This window comes from Protomyctophum parallelum, assembly GCF_964188405.1.
Source record: "Protomyctophum parallelum genome assembly, chromosome: 8".
In the NCBI taxonomy this organism is placed as follows: domain Eukaryota; kingdom Metazoa; phylum Chordata; class Actinopteri; order Myctophiformes; family Myctophidae; genus Protomyctophum; species Protomyctophum parallelum.
Genome location: NC_139703.1, coordinates 48,248,010 through 48,267,046, shown reverse-complemented (window position 1 = coordinate 48,267,046; position 19,037 = coordinate 48,248,010). Strand labels below are relative to the sequence as shown.

Below are 19,037 nucleotides of genomic sequence, written 5' to 3'. Positions count from 1 at the left end.
TCACAACTCGAGTTGGCTTTGTCCGCTCATCCTGAGTGCTTTTCCTTGAATGCATTAGCACTGACAATTGCACAAGAGGGGTTGTTCTACTGGTTTCATTGTAAACCCATGGAGGAATCCTAGAAATTCATCAAAAATAGTATTTAGACCCCTGAGGGATCCCAGTTATATATATATATATATATTGTATATGGGTTTAAGTGGTTAACTTTGAGAGTGCGCAAATGGATAAATTAAGGATTTTACTGTGTACTTCTACGTCGTTACTCTCGGTTTCCATGGGTCAAAAACACAGTTTCCTCTTTTAATAACTCAATCCAAAATTCCTCGTTGAATCAGACAGCTCCCTCTTTGGGTTTTTTACTTCGTAATGTGACAGCCAGGTGATATATGGCACATAACAGCATGCTGCACTCCCAATGCCAGAGCAATAAAAAATATCAATAGTTTATAAAAAGAAAAAGGCTTTCCGTTCGGCTCAGTGATTTGCCGTCTGCGAGGAAGACGAAAGAACATTGGATCCTTGTAACTTCCTGTAGTTGATTTGCAATGAGCTCTGCAGGGATTCAAGCAAGTCGTTTCCAATTTACTGTTTATTTGGCGTTAAAGCTGCAATCCATAACATTTATGCCTGAACCTGGGATTAGAATGCGGGTCTCCTCCTGCTTGGCCACGGGATATATTATTGCACTTGAGAATGAGAATCAAGAATGAAGAGCGGTTTATTTATCTCTCACTCATACAGGTACAAGCTGGTTACATGTTGGTGGAACATGTGTTTTTTTTTATGTGGATAAAATGGATAAAGTGGTTAAAAATGACTGACGCTATATTAACTACTACCCAAGGACTCCTGGGGGTCCCCGTTACGTTAACCACTTTGAGAACCACTGGTGTAGACCAGTGGTTTTCAACCCTTTTCGTATCAAGGTCCACAATATATTCTGCATTTGTGCGACGGACCACCTTTTAATGAGCCTCTCAGACCAAAGACCATACTGTAGGTACCATAGAAGAGATAACAAGCAAACGTTGATCAAAATAACAATTCTTCTACATTCTCTAATTCATCCATCCATCCATCCATCTTCAACCGCTTATCCGTAGTCGGGTCGCGGGGGCAACAGCTCCACCAGAGAGCCCCAGACTTCCCTCTCCAGAGCAACATTAGTGACTTCCTCCTGGGGGATTCCGAGACGTTCCAAGGCCAGTGAGTCGATCGTACAGTATTTCCTCCAACTGCGCCTTGGTCTGCCCCGGGGTCTCCTCCCAGTGGGACATGTGTCGAGGACCTCCCTAGGGAGGCGCCCGAGAGGCATCCTAACCAGATGCCCGAACCACCTCAGCTGACTCCTTTCCAGGCGAAGGAGCAGCGGTTCTACTCCGAGTCTCTCTCGTGTGACTACAAGCGGCCGAAATTCTCTAACTGTGAGTGTAAAATGAAACCAAATGGACCCTTTTACGGTTTGTCACACTTGCCTATAGTGTGGGTATAGTCTGAAAACCGGGAAAATGGGGAAATATATGGAAATAACCTCCAGGCAGTCCTCGATGCAGTGCATGTTGGTCTTTATTCCCCAAAACCAAAGTATTTACAGTGATTACTGGACAGGTGGCCGTAGCTCCTTCCACCTCCACAGCCCTACTTTGACTGCCAGGCAGTGGGAGGCCTCCCTACATATAAAGTATATATATAAGGTGGACCTATAGCTCCTTCCACCTCCACAGTCCTACTTTGACTGCCAGGCAGTGGGAGGCCTCCCTACATATAACGGCTAAGCCCCTCCCACTGGAACATACCACCCTGAATTGATTCCACAATTACACCAGTACTTCATAATGTCCTCCAGGGACAACACATATTATTATCACATTATTATTATACATCACTAATTATTCAATCAATTAACCATATCATCTAAACAATGAGAAAGCAGGGTGCTCTAAACAAACCCTCATACTGTTGGTATGTTCCCCACACCCCCACAGCAACAACAAGCATCAAGCAATCAAGCATCAACCCATATATACATACACATCCCAAAATAATATAATTCTCTGCCAACATACACAATAAATAATAATTCAAACTTTAGACATTCAGTCTCAGTGGCAGGCTGAACTGCCACACGGCTCCATTTGGTCTCATTTTACACTCTCAAGAGTTAAAGATCTATCAGGGTCATATTAAACCAAAAGCTAAACATCATTTAGCTGGGGACCACCTGGAACCTCATCAAGGACCACTGGTGGTCTCCGGACCACTGGTTGAAAACCACTGGTGTAGAGAGACTATCAACAAGACAAAGTATTTAATTAAACGGCCGGGGTGACATGTTTATTTTTCAAACACAGTTCTTATATGAGGCGATCTAAAAATCGCCCTATGGGGATTTCAATGCAACTAAACAAATACATGAACCTGGGGACTGAAAGTGACGTCAGACTTCGGTGCTCTATAACCTGCAAGGTGCAATTCTGGGAAATTGTGAGTGTGGTTGCAGTGACTTGAGCCAGGAGGAATCCGCTGGGCCCTGACAGTGAGCTTAAATGAGATGAATCACTTTAACCCCGAAGTCCGGATTTTCCAAAGAATCCACAAAAACAGCAGATGTACAACATTGGGACTTAAAGGTTTTATGACATTCATTTTCATTTCTTTTTCTTTTTTCTTTTAGGTTTTATGACCTCAATTACACCCAAAAAACCTGAACTTTGAACATTCAGTGGATTTTCTGCGGTCTGAAGTTTTCTTTGGGGTTTGGAAGCCTTTTGAGCTACAATGAAAACAGGCAACACAGTGAAAACAGTGACATCTGCTGGCAAATCCCATTGACATATATGGGATTTGCAGGGTCTTACGTCACTTACTGCCGGCAAATCAGAGCACCTGTTTGAGCCAGAAAACCCCAGATCACAGAAAATCTACTGAATGTTAAAAGTTCATGTTTTTTTGGGTGCAATTGAGATTAGAAAACCTAAAAAAAATAAGAACAATTCCAAAACCTTTTTTTTAATGTCACAATCCCTTTAAGTGGTTAAACCGTTGATGGTGGAATTCCCGACCCTACATTTATGTGCCAAATAAATAGTCCATACAATGCTTTGCTCCCATCCATCCCTCTCCTCACAGCACAGAGTTGGAACTGAACCATCACTATGGTTACAAGTCAGTGGGAGTAATCACAGAGTGAAATGGAGATGAGGGAAAGGCTCCGCTCGCTCTCTCTCTCTCTCTCTCTTCCCCTCGCTCCACACATCTTCTCCCCCGATGCAATTTTCCTGGTCTGTGGGGCTGCAGATCATGCGTGAAAATGGAATTACTTCATCCGTCGAGCAGCGACGGCAGCTTTTGCATAAAACATTTCTGTTTAAACATGACACGCTCTCTTTTAATTTCCAATGCACATTGCATATAAAGGTCTCTAAGAGAAGAGAAGGGGGGGGGGGGATATCGACGCCCTTGCTGGCGTTCATGGGCGTACTGGACCATATTCCCTTGATCAATACAAATATAACGCCTGATCTGCTGTGTGCATGTACGTACAGTACAGTTCCCTCATCAGGTGCCGTTGTGGGGGACTGCATGTGCACGGTTCCACCTATCAGAGCACTTGAGCTATTATCCCATTCTGACCTGAGATCAGATTCATACGAGGTTTCCACTGGACACACACTAGTCTGATCAACCCATTCTGACCTGAGATCAGATTCTAAAAATGTCAGTCGCTCTTCGATTTTTCAAAAAATAGCAGACCTACAAGCTCGTATCGCGCCACTCGGTGGCGCGATATGAGCTTGTAGATCTGCTATTTTTCAATAGCTAAAGCATAACATGATGCCAACACCAAAATGGGTGCCCGGTCAGAATGGGTTATACATGGTGTGACTGTAATTGCTAGCGTGATTATGGCATTATAACTCTGATCAGCCGCATTTGTATCTTCGGCAGACATATAATAATATTTTATTATTATTGTCTCTGAACACTACGTAGGTAATTCACGGGAGAGCTGAGTACTCACGCATTCTCATTAGTCATTAGAACGTGCCTGGAAATATTTATATATATAGCCTATCTGTTGCTTCTCTGTATAATATATAATAATATATAATTCATATTATCCCTTATCTGTTGCTTCTCTGTTGACGAACACAAATATGCATAGGCTCTTTCTGTTCTCTATACAACAAAACAAATCAAGGCCCGTTGACTATAATACATAAATAAATCATGCACATAAAGGAATCCAATATTAACCCATTCTGACCGGGCACCCATTTTGGTGTCGGCATCATGTTATGCTTTAGCTATTTAAAAATAGCAGACCTACAAGCTCATATCACGCCACCGAGTGGCGCGATACGAGCTTGTAGGTCTGCTATTTTTTGAAAAATCGAAGAATGACTGACATTTTTTAGAATCTGATCTCAGGTCAGAATGGGTTCATCAGGACCAGTGTGTGTCCGGCGGAAACCTCGTATGAATCTGATCTCAGGTCAGAATGGGGTAAGTGTCTTCGCTGTCAACATGTAAATATGTCCTGTGCACAGCTCCGAGGTGGCGGTGTGGCAGGCTAGCCATGCCAGTATCTGTGTATAGTGAAGTGTGTGGTAGGCTAGCCATGCCAGTATCTGTGTATAGTGAAGTGTGTGGCAGGCTAGCCATGCCAGTATCTGTGTATAGTGAAGTGTGTGGTAGGCTAGCCATGCCAGTATCTGTCAATAGTGAAGTGTGTGGTAGGCTAGCCATGCCAGTATCTGTCTATAGTGAAGTGTGTGGCAGGCTAGCCATGCCAGTATCTGTCTATAGTGAAGTGTTTGACAGCTAGCCATGCCAGTATCTGTGTATAGTGAAATGTTTGACAGCTAGCCATGCCAGTATCTGTGTATAGTGAAGTGTTTGACAGCTAGCCATGCCAGTATCTGTGTATAGTGAAGTGTTTGACAGCTATAGCCATGCCAGTATCTGTGTATAGTGAAATGTTTGACAGCTATAGCCATGCCAGTATCTGTGTATAGTGAAATGTTTGACAGCTATAGCCATGCCAGTATCTGTGTATAGTGAAATGTTTGACTGCTAGCCATGCCAGTATCTGTGTATAGTGAAATGTTTGACAGCTATAGCCATGCCAGTATCTGTCTATAGTGAAATGTGTGGTAGGCTAGCCATGCCAGTATCTGTGTATAGTGAAATGTTTGACAGCTATAGCCATGCCAGTATCTGTGTATAGTGAAATGTTTGACAGCTATAGCCATGCCAGTATCTGTGTATAGTGAAATGTTTGACAGCTATAGCCATGCCAGTATCTGTGTATAGTGAAATGTTTGACAGCTATAGCCATGCCAGTATCTGTGTATAGTGAAATGTTTGACTGCTAGCCATGCCAGTATCTGTGTATAGTGAAATGTTTGACAGCTATAGCCATGCCAGTATCTGTGTATAGTGAAGTGTGTGGTAGGCTAGCCATGCCAGTATCTGTGTATAGTGAAATGTTTGACAGCTATAGCCATGCCAGTATCTGTCTATAGTGAAGTGTGTGGTAGGCTAGCCATGCCAGTATCTGTGTATAGTGAAATGTTTGACAGCTATAGCCATGCCAGTATCTGTGTATAGTGAAGTGTTTGACAGCTATAGCCATGCCAGTATCTGTGTATAGTGAAGTGTTTGACAGCTATAGCCATGCCAGTATCTGTGTATAGTGAAATGTTTGACAGCTATAGCCATGCCAGTATCTGTGTATAGTGAAGTGTTTGACAGCTATAGCCATGCCAGTATCTGTGTATAGTGAAATGTTTGACAGCTAGCCATGCCAGTATCTGTGTATAGTGAAGTGTTTGGCAGCTACGAGGTGGCTGTGTGGCAGGCTCAGGGGCGGTGGTGGCTCAGGGGTAGAGTGCCTGGATGGTAACCGTAAGGTTGCCAGTTCGAACCCGGGCTCCCCCAGAGTTACTGTCGAAGTGTCCTTGAGCAAGACACTGAACCCCTAATTGCTCCCGATGTGCTAGTTGGTGCCTTGCATGGTTTCCGCTGCCATCGGTGTATGAATGTGTGTGTGAATGGGTGAATGTAATGCACAATCTCTGTAAAGCGCCTTGGATAAAGGCGCTATATAAATGCACCATTTACCATTTACCAGGCTAGCCATGCCAGTATCTGTGTATAGTGAAATGTTCGACAGCTATAGCCATGCCAATATCTGTGTATAGTGAAGTGTTTGACAGCTAGCCATGCCAGTATCTGTGTATAGTGAAGTGTTTAACAGCTAGCCATGGCAGTATCTGTGTATAGTGAAATGTTTGACAGCTATAGCCATGCCAGTATCTGTGTATAGTGAAGTGTTTGACAGCTATAGCCATGCCAGTATCTGTGTATAGTGAAGTGTTTGACAGCTATAGCCATGCCAGTATCTGTGTATAGTGAAGTGTTTAACAGCTAGCCATGGCAGTATCTGTGTATAGTGAAGTGTTTAACAGCTAGCCATGCCAGTATCTGTGTATAGTGAAATGTTAGACAGCTAGCCATGCCAGTATCTGTGTATAGTGAAGTGTGTGGTAGGCTAGCCATGCCAGTATCTGTGTATAGTGAAGTGTTTGACAGCTAGCCATGCCAGTATCTGTGTATAGTGAAGTGTTTGACAGCTAGCCATGCCAGTATCTGTGTATAGTGAAGTGTTTGACAGCTATAGCCATGCCAGTATCTGTGTATAGTGAAGTGTTTGACAGCTATAGCCATGCCAGTATCTGTGTATAGTGAAGTGTTTGACAGCTAGCCATGCCAGTATCTGTGTATAGTGAAGTGTTTGACAGCTATAGCCATGGCAGTATCTGTGTATAGTGAAATGTTTGACAGCTATAGCCATGCCAGTATCTGTGTATAGTGAAGTGTTTGACAGCTATAGCCATGGCAGTATCTGTGTATAGTGAAATGTTTGACAGCTATAGCCATGCCAGTATCTGTGTATAGTGAAGTGTTTGACAGCCTAGCCATGCCAGTATCTGTGTATAGTGAAGTGTTTGACAGCTATAGCCATGCCAGTATCTGTGTATAGTGAAGTGTTTGACAGCTATAGCCATGCCAGTATCTGTGTTTAGTGAAGTGTTCGACAGCTAGCCATGCCAGTATCTGTGTATAGTGAAGTGTTTGACAGCTATAGCCATGCCAGTATCTGTGTATAGTGAAGTGTGTGGTAGGCTAGCCATGCCAGTATCTGTGTATAGTGAAGTGTTTGACAGCTATAGCCATGCCAGTATCTGTGTATAGTGAAGTGTTTGACAGCTATAGCCATGCCAGTATCTGTGTATAGTGAAGTGTTTGACAGCTATAGCCATGCCAGTATCTGTGTATAGGGAAGTGTTTGACAGCTATAGCCATGCCAGTATCTGTGTATAGTGAACTGTTTGACAGCTATAGCCATGCCAGTATCTGTGTATAGTGAAGTGTGTGGTATGCTAGCCATGCCAGTATCTGTGTATAGTGAAGTGTTTGACAGCTATAGCCATGCCAGTATCTGTGTATAGTGAAGTGTTTGGTAGGCTAGCCATGCCAGTATCTGTGTATAGTGAAGTGTTTGGTATGCTAGCCATGCCAGTATCTGTGTATAGTGAAGTGTTTGACAGCTATAGCCATGCCAGTATCTGTGTATAGTGAAGTGTTTGACAGCTATAGCCATGCCAGTATCTGTGTATAGTGAAGTGTTTGACAGCTAGCCATGCCAGTATCTGTGTATAGTGAAAATGTTTGACAGCTATAGCCATGCCAGTATCTGTGTATAGTGAAGTGTTTGACAGCTATAGCCATGCCAGTATCTGTGTATAGTGAAATGTTTGACAGCTATAGCCATGCCAGTATCTGTGTACAGTGAAATGTTTGACAGCTAGCCATGCCAGTATCTGTGTATAGTGAAATGTTAGACAGCTATAGCCATGCCAGTATCTGTGTATAGTGAAGTGTTTGACAGCTATAGCCATGCCAGTATCTATGTATAGTGAAATGTTTGACAGCTATAGCCATGCCAGTATCTGTGTATAGTGAAATGTTAGACAGCTATAGCCATGCCAGTATCTGTGTATAGTGAAGTGTTTGACAGCTATAGCCATGCCAGTATCTGTGTATAGTGAAGTGTTTGACAGCCTAGCCATGCCAGTATCTGTGTATAGTGAAGTGTTTGACAGCTATAGCCATGCCAGTATCTGTGTATAGTGAAGTGTTTGACAGCTATAGCCATGCCAGTATCTGTGTATAGTGAAGTGTTCGACAGCTAGCCATGCCAGTATCTGTGTATAGTGAAGTGTTTGACAGCTATAGCCATGCCAGTATCTGTGTATAGTGAAGTGTGTGGTAGGCTAGCCATGCCAGTATCTGTGTATAGTGAAGTGTTTGACAGCTATAGCCATGCCAGTATCTGTGTATAGTGAAGTGTTTGACAGCTATAGCCATGCCAGTATCTGTGTATAGTGAAGTGTTTGACAGCTATAGCCATGCCAGTATCTGTGTATAGGGAAGTGTTTGACAGCTATAGCCATGCCAGTATCTGTGTATAGTTGAACTGTTTGACAGCTAGCCATGCCAGTATCTGTGTATAGTGAAGTGTTTGACAGCTGAGAGATTCGCTGTGTGGGCACTAAAGCACGGCACGGATCAAAAGGACTGGCTGAGTTCAATAATTCACAAGGCCCGCCATGTGAGAAATACACATGAAATTTCCACCTGCCACAGATGTACGTGAGTGAGTGGCTGTGCGATTTTCATAGCATGTATTTGTGTGTGTGTGTGTGTGTGTGTGTGTGTGTGTGTGTGTGTGTGTGTGTGCGTGCGTGCGTGCGTGTGTGATTCCTCCTTCCCTGGAACTTCAAAGCAGAGCTGTGTGCAGTTGACACACAGGGCTTAATAGCTCCACGAGGGAGGGGGGGCGGCTGAGAGACAGGGGAGTTCTCAACACATGTCACATGGCCTCTATACTTTCACGGCTCCTTAAAATCCCACATTGGAGGCCACCTGGGAGCATATGTCACATTTGCGGCTGTCTCTTAATGAAGAGTCTTTATATTGATAAATGGAATAAATGAAGAAGCGCGGCTTCTCTCAGGGGTCTCAGGAATCCCATGAGTGATGACTGTTCAATTGAGCCATCTGAAATCTGAATGGAGCGCTAATGATGAAAACTGAGATTCCCGTCTTCTCTCTCTGTCGCGTCCTCACATTCAACGCTTCTCTCTCCTTCTTGTCGCTCATTCTCTCTCTCTCTCGCTCTCGCTTCTCTCTCTCACCGTCTTCCTCCTCTTGGCTCTATAGTGTAGCCTATACCCAGTGTTAAATTATCGCACCGGATTGAGTCTTAAAATTACCGTATTTGAAAGAAAACTATCAGCCAAAAAGGATATATCACGGGTGTAAATATGTAATTTCACACACAAGAATTGCGTATTCATTGTAAGAATAAACCTTGTTCGAGACAAAAATTACACAATGCATTACAGTACATAATATGCTGTGTGGACTTCACACAAACAAAAGCCTGAAACTAGACTGGAAAGACCAGAGTTTTTACAGTAATGCCTCCAAGTACAGATCTAGTCAGATTTACTGATTGAATTACTTAATTTGAAAAGCCAAACCGGATCCCGAAACAGCAGCCAGGGAACGCACATACGTTTTTGTGATGGTGAAATTATTGTATATTAATTCTTTTTTTAACCCATTCTGACCTGAGATCAGATTCATACGAGATTTCCACTGGACACACACTGGTCTGATGAACCCATTCTGACCTGAGATCAGATTCTAGAAATGTCAGTCGCTCTTCGATTTTTCAAAAATAGCAGACCTACAAGCTCGTATCGCGCCACTCGGTGGCGCGATATGAGCTTGTAGATCTGCTATTTTTCAATAGATAAAGCATAACATGATGCTGACACCAAAATGGGTGCCCGGTCAGAATGGGCTAATTATTGATCGTACATTGTACACTAATGTACACTAAAATAATAGTACAAATATGATCATTATCATACATCTGGCAACACTGAGCTTATAGCTCCTTGTGCAAAATAACTAATCAGACTAATAATTGGCATGAGAGGCAGTCTGTCACATCCGACCAGACATTACTGTAGATATAACTGATCCATTTGTATAGCTTTTAGAATGATTGATTACGTGATTACTCTCTGTATTCCATAAGGCGTAGGACATGCTTTCTCCTGGAAGAGGAGAGGTAAACGGAGAGAGAGAGAGAGACTGAGATCAGATTCTAACACACAGAAGAATGGTATGTTCTTTAACGCATTTTGACCTGAGATCAGATTCTAAACATCTGTTTTCAAAAATAGCAGACCTACAAGCTCGTAGCGCGCCACTCGGTGGCGCGCTACGAGCTTGTAGATAAATTTCAATAGCTAAAGCATAACGTAATGCTAACACCAAAACGGGTTCCCGCCCAAAATGGGATAGAGAGAGAGAGAGAGAGAGAGAGAGAGAGAGAGAGAGAGAGCTATGTAGACAATGGGAGATCCGTTGTAGAGCTGTTCTGTTGAAGTCCTCCAGGCATCACGGGACACTCAGACACATCTAAAGGAATCCATTTCAATGTATTGAGCACGGCTGCCTCTCTAATTAGTAAACTGTGAAGTTTCAGTCTGTCCAAAATCTCCTTTAATTGTGCCGATGCTTTCTGATTACCCCCCCCTTTCTGCATATATAATAGCTGGATTCCACCATAAACAGGGATTAATTTGATGTCTACTTGATGAATCAAGCAATGCACAGCATAATCACGGGTGTAGTTTGCCTGTTCTTTTCCTCCCGACGGTCGGTATTCCAGTGCTCCCAGGAAACTACAATCATTCAACCAAGAAGTCATTAAAGGACAGCATGGCTTCAGGCTCCCGTGGGACTGTTATGGGTTACAGTGTGCTAACAGCTAATGTCACACAATAATGGGAATCTGTGCTTTACACTCTTTGATAGCCTCTTTTATGTCTCATACACGCTTAACCCATTCTGACCTGAGATCAGATTTAAAAAAAATGTCTTCCACATCCTGACAGTTTTCTGAAAAAAAAGCTATGTTTCTATGTCAGTCGTTCTTCGATTTTTCAAAAATAGCAGACCTACAAGCTCGTATCGCGCCACTCGGTGGCGCGCTACGAGCTTGTAGGTCTGCTATTTTTCAATAGCTAAAGCATAGCATGATGCTGACACCAAAATGGGTGCCCGTTCAGAATGGCTTAATGGTTTGTAGGATGCAGTCCTTTAGTTTCCTCCCATCTCCCTCTCTCTTATGTTAGCTCTTTATGAGCATAATCACCTTTTGTCTCACTCTTTGTCTCACTCTTTATGAGCATAATCACCTTTTGTCTCACTCTCTTATGTTAGCTCTTTATGAGCATAATCACCTTTTGTCTCACTCTCTTATGTTAGCTCTTTATGAGCATAATCACCTTTTGTCTCACTCTCTTTATGAGCATAATCACCTTTTGTCTCACTCTCTGGGGCTCTTGGATGGGGTTACGACATTACCAGGAAGACAACTTTGCTCATTGTTGTTGCCTTTTAACCACTTGAACCCTCGCGAATCAATCCTATTCTCGCTATTCGGCTAAAAGTCAATCTATATAGTATGTAGTTGCGACCGTATAAGTCGCACATTACTATGAAAACCTGCAAAACCTGTCCGTCAGTCAGTTGTCAGCCCATCACGCCTCGTGACACATCACACCACCATATATGGTCGACGTTCCATATATGGCCATCTCCATATATGGCTGACGCTCCGGGCTGTATTTTGCGTGTCTTAAGTACCAGGTCTTATTCCCTAACTTGAGTAAACGAAAGACCTGGAGGACTAGTTTACTCAAGTTAGGTAATAAGACCTGGTACTTTAAGACACGCAAAATACAGCCCATCGTCTCCATATATGAAGATCACGACACTGACCTCATCAAACCCTGGATAGCCATACATGGAGGAGACTGGATCATCACCTAGATCTGCATATATGGAGCCAGCCAGCAGGTGTCCTACCCAACACCAGGGTCTACATTTCTCAATGAAAGAGTATGCAGACCAGGCTCCAACTACTGTAATCATACATACTGTAACATTTTACAGTATGTGGGTCGCAGCCCCCGAGAGGTTGCGACCCACGGGTTGAGAACCCCTGTGTTACAGTACTAGTTACTGCCCAAAATAGCGGCGTTACAGTAACGCATTTCTTACATTACCCCCTTAGATAGCATTTCTGTAGACTTAGATAGCATCTGATACAGACTTATAGCATGTTATGATTGTAGACAGCACTATAATTGCATTGTACTGTATATAGTCATAGCACGCCATAGTACATATGTATAGCATAGTAGTATATATATATATATATATATATATATATATATAGTTTATATGTATAGTCTCATAATATAGATATTCCACTGTTACCTTCTTAGCTTACGCATGTTTTATGATAAATGCTTTTTTGTGATGTATTCCCATGCTTTTTGTTCTTGCTTAATGTAAATCGCTCTGGATTAAGAGCGTCTGATAAATGCCTAAATTGTAAATTGTCTTTTTATTTAATGTGTTTTTTCACTGATCTTCCTGTCTTGAGCCATCTTGCATGGTGATGTCTGTTCTGGTATAGTGCATCACCATTAAGACAGATAAAACAATGAACTGCACTCAACATGACTGCCTGGATAAGGCAGCTTAACGCACCAATACACCCTGTATTGGTGAGTTAAGCTGCCTTCGAAAGCTCATATTATTTGCACAGTGCACCAGAATCCTTGGATTTTCACAGTCCATTTGATAATATCTCATCTGTGTTTACTATTGAGCTATAGCGTTTTCCCCCCTCTTTGTTAAACATGAGGGGAAATGGCAAAACAACATGCTTTTTAACTTCCACTTAAATTTGAGTTTTGCACGGCTCTGATCCCCCCTGCTGTGAGCTTGTCACTTTTCAAAGCTGATATGCCCTGCTTTTCTATTCAAATGCTCTAATAGGGCATATCCACACTGCCTGCTAAAAGGCTGCACGATCAGAGAGACACAGGATGAAAAGGAGAGAGAGAGAGAGAGGGTGAGGCAGACAAAGTGAAAACAAAATTTCCAATTAGGGTATGGAACCCAAGTGTTCACCATCACCAGCCTTCAAACTTTCTCTCCCACTAAATAAAAATAACGTTACTTACAGTACATGCACAAGCATGGCAGTAGAGAGAGTGTGAGAGAGAGAGAGAGAGAGAGAGAGAGACAGATAAGATAATCTGTCAGTTTAAATAGTGGCACAGACAAAGAAAAGAACGCTCAGGGTATGCTGAGGGTTTCTTTAAAAAGAGTCACGGAGTGAGGGGGCTCAGGTTTAACCCATTCTCAACGGGCACCCATTTTGGTGTCAGCATCATGTTATACTTTAGCTATTGAAAAATAGCAGATCTACAAGCTCATATCGCGCCACCGAGTGGCGCGATACGAGCTTGTAGGTCTGCTATTTTTGAAAAAAATCGAAGAACGACATTTTTAGAATCTGATCTCAGGTCAGAATGGGTTCATCAGACCAGTGTGTGTCCGGCGGAAACCTCGTATGAATCTGATCTCAGGTCAGAATGGTTTAATAGCCTCAAGTGAGAGCCACTGACAACCCAGTGTCGCACACAGTTACCCCTGATCCTCGCCATGCAGACAGGCTACTCCATTATGGATCGGGAACCGAATGGGAAATGAACCCGAGCGCCGTGGCCGTGCCACAGTTATGTGAAATATGGATTTTTCTCCTTCTGTTCCCTCCTTTTCATTGCAGCCCCCCATCATGTGCCCTTTCATCAGTCCTTCTGTATGTATCCCCCTTCTGCCTTTTGTCCTGCTCGTTCTCCGTCTCTCTCCGTCCATCGCTCCCAGTAGGAAGTGAGAGTTCCGTCAATACAAATGAGCAGAAGTTACCACATGACGAAGATTACACTGTAACTCCACTGTTCTGTGCACTATTCTCCTGAACTAAATCCTTCTTTCAGAGTAGGGTTTGTTGAAGTAGGTGCTCTAAACAAACATTAAAATGTCCATAGACTTGCCGACCTCAAACCCTTAGATCTCCATATATGGATATGTCAGAACCTGTTCTGACATTCCATAATATGTTGATCCTTCCCCATCCATCCTTCCACTTTGATGTCTCCCTTTTGACTGATACCTGTCCATTCAAACTCTAGACAAAGTCATTAGTGCAGCTGCGCCCGGCAGCCGGTTGAAAACTAGAGTTCTCAACAGGCCCAAAGATTAAGGCTTGGCCGTACCTGGGCCCTCATCAAACCCTGTGCACTTAAGAGAATGTCCCCTCTACCACCCTTAGATCTCCATATACTGTATGCTGACCTGTTCTGACATTCCATATGTTGATCTGACCTCATCAAACCCTGTACACTCAAGACACGCTCCTGATATGGCCAGTACAGAATTAATTCCATGTTGATCTGACCCCCCCCCCCATGCCAAAGTGCCAGCGCTCACCCAGCAGTCTGCCGTCACCGAGGTGGATGCGTGCCGTGCACGCGACCTCGCTTCTCGCCCTCAGGCGCCTTACTGGTCTTTGTGTTTAGGACAAAAATAGCCGATTTGCTCGTCTACATAATATGACGTAAATTCTCCATTCATTGTCAATGATGGCATTTAATGTTTGTGTTAGAACAAAACATTACACTATAGCTGAATATAGGAGGGGCTAGCACCCCTCAAAAAAGAGGATGGGGGAAACAACTGGAGATAGCAAAGAGGGGGAGACAATACACGAAGGATTATGACTGTCAATGTTGCGCATTAATCCTACAGAAGTCTAGCATTCATTTAATGCACTTCAAGATGCACTCAGAGAGCTAAAGCTTGTATTAAATGCTGGAAAAACTAAATTCATGGTATTGTCAAGGGTATTGATTATATATAACAACTTATATATCACTATCTCTGTAGTTGTTGGAGACATTGCATCTAGCAGTGTGTACGCCTTCAAGAAGAGGCTGAACAAACACCTCCTCAGTATGTGACTGTAATCCCACAAAGCTCAAGGACATTCATTCATTCATCCAATCATTCAGTTTAGACATATTGTACGCCTGACTGAGTAGCTGCAGGTCATTGAATGTATTTTCTCATAGCCTGTATCTGCTTATAAGCTTACAAAAATAAAATAAAAAAATCTCAAATGGATCAAACATAGAAAGGGTTGCTGAATACAATTAAGTACCTTGGAATATGGCTTGATGACAAATGTACATTTAAATACCTTGACAATCTTGTCTGTAAACTAAAATGTACGTGGCTTTTTCTACCGGAACCGAGCTACGTCGTTTCCCAATTCCATGTAAGAGTTATTGAAGCAGTCTTTCTTTCTGTATTGGACTATGCCGAGATGCAGAAAAGCTGCTCCTTCTGGATGCAGTTTATCATTCTGCTCTGCGATTTATATCTGCTGGACCTTATAGAACTCATCACTGCGTCCTATACTGTATTGGGCTGGTCTTCCTTGGCCGACATGGGGAAATAAACATTGGTATCTATTTATTTTTTAAAGCAATTGATGGAACTTTACCATTGTATATTAACTCATTTTGAACGGGCACCCATTTTGGTGTTAGCATCATGTTATGCTTTAGCTATTTAAAAATAGCAGATCTACAAGCTCATATCGCGCCACCGAGTGGCGCGATACGAGCTTGTAGGTCTGCGATTTTTTGAAAAATCGAAGAGCGACTGACATTTTTTAGAATCTGATCTCAGGTCAGAATGGGTTCATCAGACCAGTGTGTGTCCAGCGGAAACCTCGTATGAATCTGATCTCAGGTCAGAATGGGTTAAAGCTCTGCTGGATTGGAATTCTGTAACATACAGTATAGCTGGCATACAGTCACTGGCTTACACTAAAGGTTCCAAATGTAAACACATTTAGTGCTCCAACCACGTTGGAATGACTTACAGCTTAAATTAACCCATTCTGACCTGAGATCAGATTCATACGAGGTTTCCGCCGGACACACATTGGTCTGATGAACCCATTCTGACCTGAGATCAGATTCTAAAAATGTCAGTCGCTCTTCGATTTTTCTAAAATAGCAGACCTACAAGCTCGTATCGCGCCACTCGGTGGCGCGATATGAGCTTGTAGATCTGCTATTTTTAAATAGCTAAAGCATAACATGATGCCAACACCAAAATGGGTGCCCGGTCAGAATAGGTTAAAGATCTGCTCTCCCAGACTTATACCCCCAAGTGTCTGCAATTGATTTTTAAACATCTATTAGATCACACAATGAGGAAATGTTGCCGTTCTGTTTTGTTGTTTTTGATTATTGCTTTGAAAAAAAAATTGCATTATGTTGTACTGTATATCTCGACGACACTGCAAATGAGGGAAACCTGTGTGTGTGTGTGTGTGTGTGTGTGTGTGTGTGTGTGTGTGTGTGCGTGCGTGCATGTGTGTGTCCAGTTTTCAGTACCTCAAAGGGTGATAAGTGGCGTGAAAAAGTCAGTGATGGAAAAAGTACTCAAATGTTTTACTTAAGTACCAAAAGTAAAGGTACTCATTGTGCAGAAGGTCCCATTTCAGGTCCCATTTCAATGTATACAAATCTTTTGAAAATATATACAGTAGAAGCTCACAATGAGTCTCATCACGACGCATTGTATATATAGGGTTAACGTGTTTAATGTATGTTTTGTAATAATATTACAAATCTACAAAGTAACTATATGTAACTACAGTTAAAAAAAAAAAACAATGTAGTGGAGTAAAAGTACACTATTTGGATCCAAGATGTAGTAAATAAGTAAAAGTATTGGAAATTGGAAATACTCAAGTAAAGTACTTAATTCATGTAATTACTTTCCACCACTGCATATAATATAGGGGTATTGTACACTCCTCAAACATTAACCAGACAAAGGCTGGAATTGTAAAGTAGAATGGAGGTTAGGATAAAATGGCAATTAATCCATTCTGACCTGAGATCAGATTCATACGAGGTTTCCGCCGGACACACACTGGTCCTGATGAACCCATTCTGACCTGAGATCAGATTCATACGAGGTTTCCGCCGGACACACACTGGTCTGATGAACCCATTCTGACCTGAGATCAGATTCATACGAGGTTTCCGCCGGACACACACTGGTCTGATGAACCCATTCTGACCTGAGATCAGATTCTAGAAATGTCAGTCGCTCTTCGATTTTTCAAAAAATAGCAGACCTACAAGCTCGTATCGCGCCACTCGGTGGCGCGATATGAGCTTGTAGATCTGCTATTTTTCAATAGCTAAAGCATAACATGATGCCGACACCAAAATGGGTGCCCGTTCAGAATGGGTTAAAGAGAGAGCAAATATTAATGGAAGTTAAAGAGTGACTCAACCCAAACCCAATTACTGCATTAGCAGAGCAATCTAGACACGCTCTGCGAGAGGTGACAACCCTGTTGAAATGGACCAGCGCTTAACAATGGAATTAAGTCTACAGAAGCAAAGAGAAAGCACACACACACACACACACACACACACACACACACACACACACACACACACACACACACACACACACACACACACACACACACAGCCTTTCTCTCAGCCTCAAGTAGAGCCACGTTCTTCTCCTGCTCCACAGACTAGGGACATAGAGGACACAACATCTGTGTTTTTCCCCATCCACACACTTCTGCATGTGTGCCCCTGAAGAGTGTTCATTTTGTTAAAGGCATCTACACTCAACGATCCCTTGACTCCTTCAAAACCGCTCTCAAAGGGCACCTACGGACGGCTGCAATTCGAAACTGGCCTCTGTAAAATCTGAATCCCCCCCACCCCACCCCCCCCCCCCCCCATTTCCCCTCACTGTATAATGTATATTTTCCCTTTTTTGCTTCCTATATGATGAATTCCTGTTATGTTCTTTAGCTACATAGAAATGTCTATTTGTATGTCTCTAAATGTCTGTATGTCTTTAAATGTTTTGATGAATTGAACAATGTGGACCCTGTTGTAAACAAGTGTAATGCTTAATTGGGTCGTCCACTCACAGTTAACAGTCTTTGTATTGAGTTTGTGCTTAAAATGTACTGTAAATTCTACAAACTGTTAATAAATATTTCAATCAAAAGGTTTCCTTAAGGCAAGGACAATATAGGTACACAGCCCCCCAGGACTCTCCTGGACAGGGAAACACACTATGGTCTAAAGTGCATGCAGCAACATTGCTATAGGTAAACTCAAGAATTGAGAAGCTTTATTGTCAGTCACTAGTACTCATACAGGCACCAGCAGTGAAATGCAAGCGTTGCAATTATAAGGTCTGCAAGACTGTGCTAACAGTAACAGAATAACAATACAGGATTTATTTCACAGAAATGGGGGGGGGGGGGGGGTTCTGAATATATAGAAGTGCAATGAGGCAGAACCATCCGTACAGATACATTGTGCAGCGTCAGTTTGCAATCCGTAGTGTACAGGATTGATTAGTTACAAAATAAATAAATAATAATAAAATAAATAAATAAATAAATAAAAATGTTCTTTCCTATTGTTCATGTACTTGACACGACGCCCGTTGGGGAAAAAGCTCTTCTTGAGCCGACGTAGCCCCAGGCACTGAGAAACACAATCACAAACAGCCTGTTACTGCAGGGTGCCTGTCTTACGTTCAGATGAACCTGCACCACCTTCTGTACAACTAGCAGATCACAGGAATGACTATAGAGCACCAAAGTCCTGACGTAACTCGCTCATCCCGACCATTCCCCTGGTTCGCGGAAGTAATTTCTCCATGGAGAATAACATGGGGTGATCCTAATATCGTCTACTATAAGCGTTGTGGTCCAAAAATAAACAAGCTGTGTTGGCGTTATTGTCAGGGAGGTGTCTCTGTATCGTTTGCAACAGTCAGTCACACATATATGATACAGTCTGCTTCTAGCGAAAATCTAACTAATTCAGCTCAGTAACATTAGCGTTTTCTCTCAGTCAGTTGATTCTTCATATCCATATGAGTGAAGCGG

At 42.6% G+C, this 19,037-nt stretch overlaps 1 protein-coding gene across 2 annotated transcripts in view; it reads right to left on the bottom strand.

Annotated features, from left to right (window-relative positions):
• The window catches only part of cdh4 (cadherin 4, type 1, R-cadherin (retinal)), a 310,166-nt gene that overhangs the window by 85,693 nt on the left and 205,436 nt on the right, over positions 1–19,037 (bottom strand). The gene's annotated exons all lie outside the window — the stretch shown is intronic.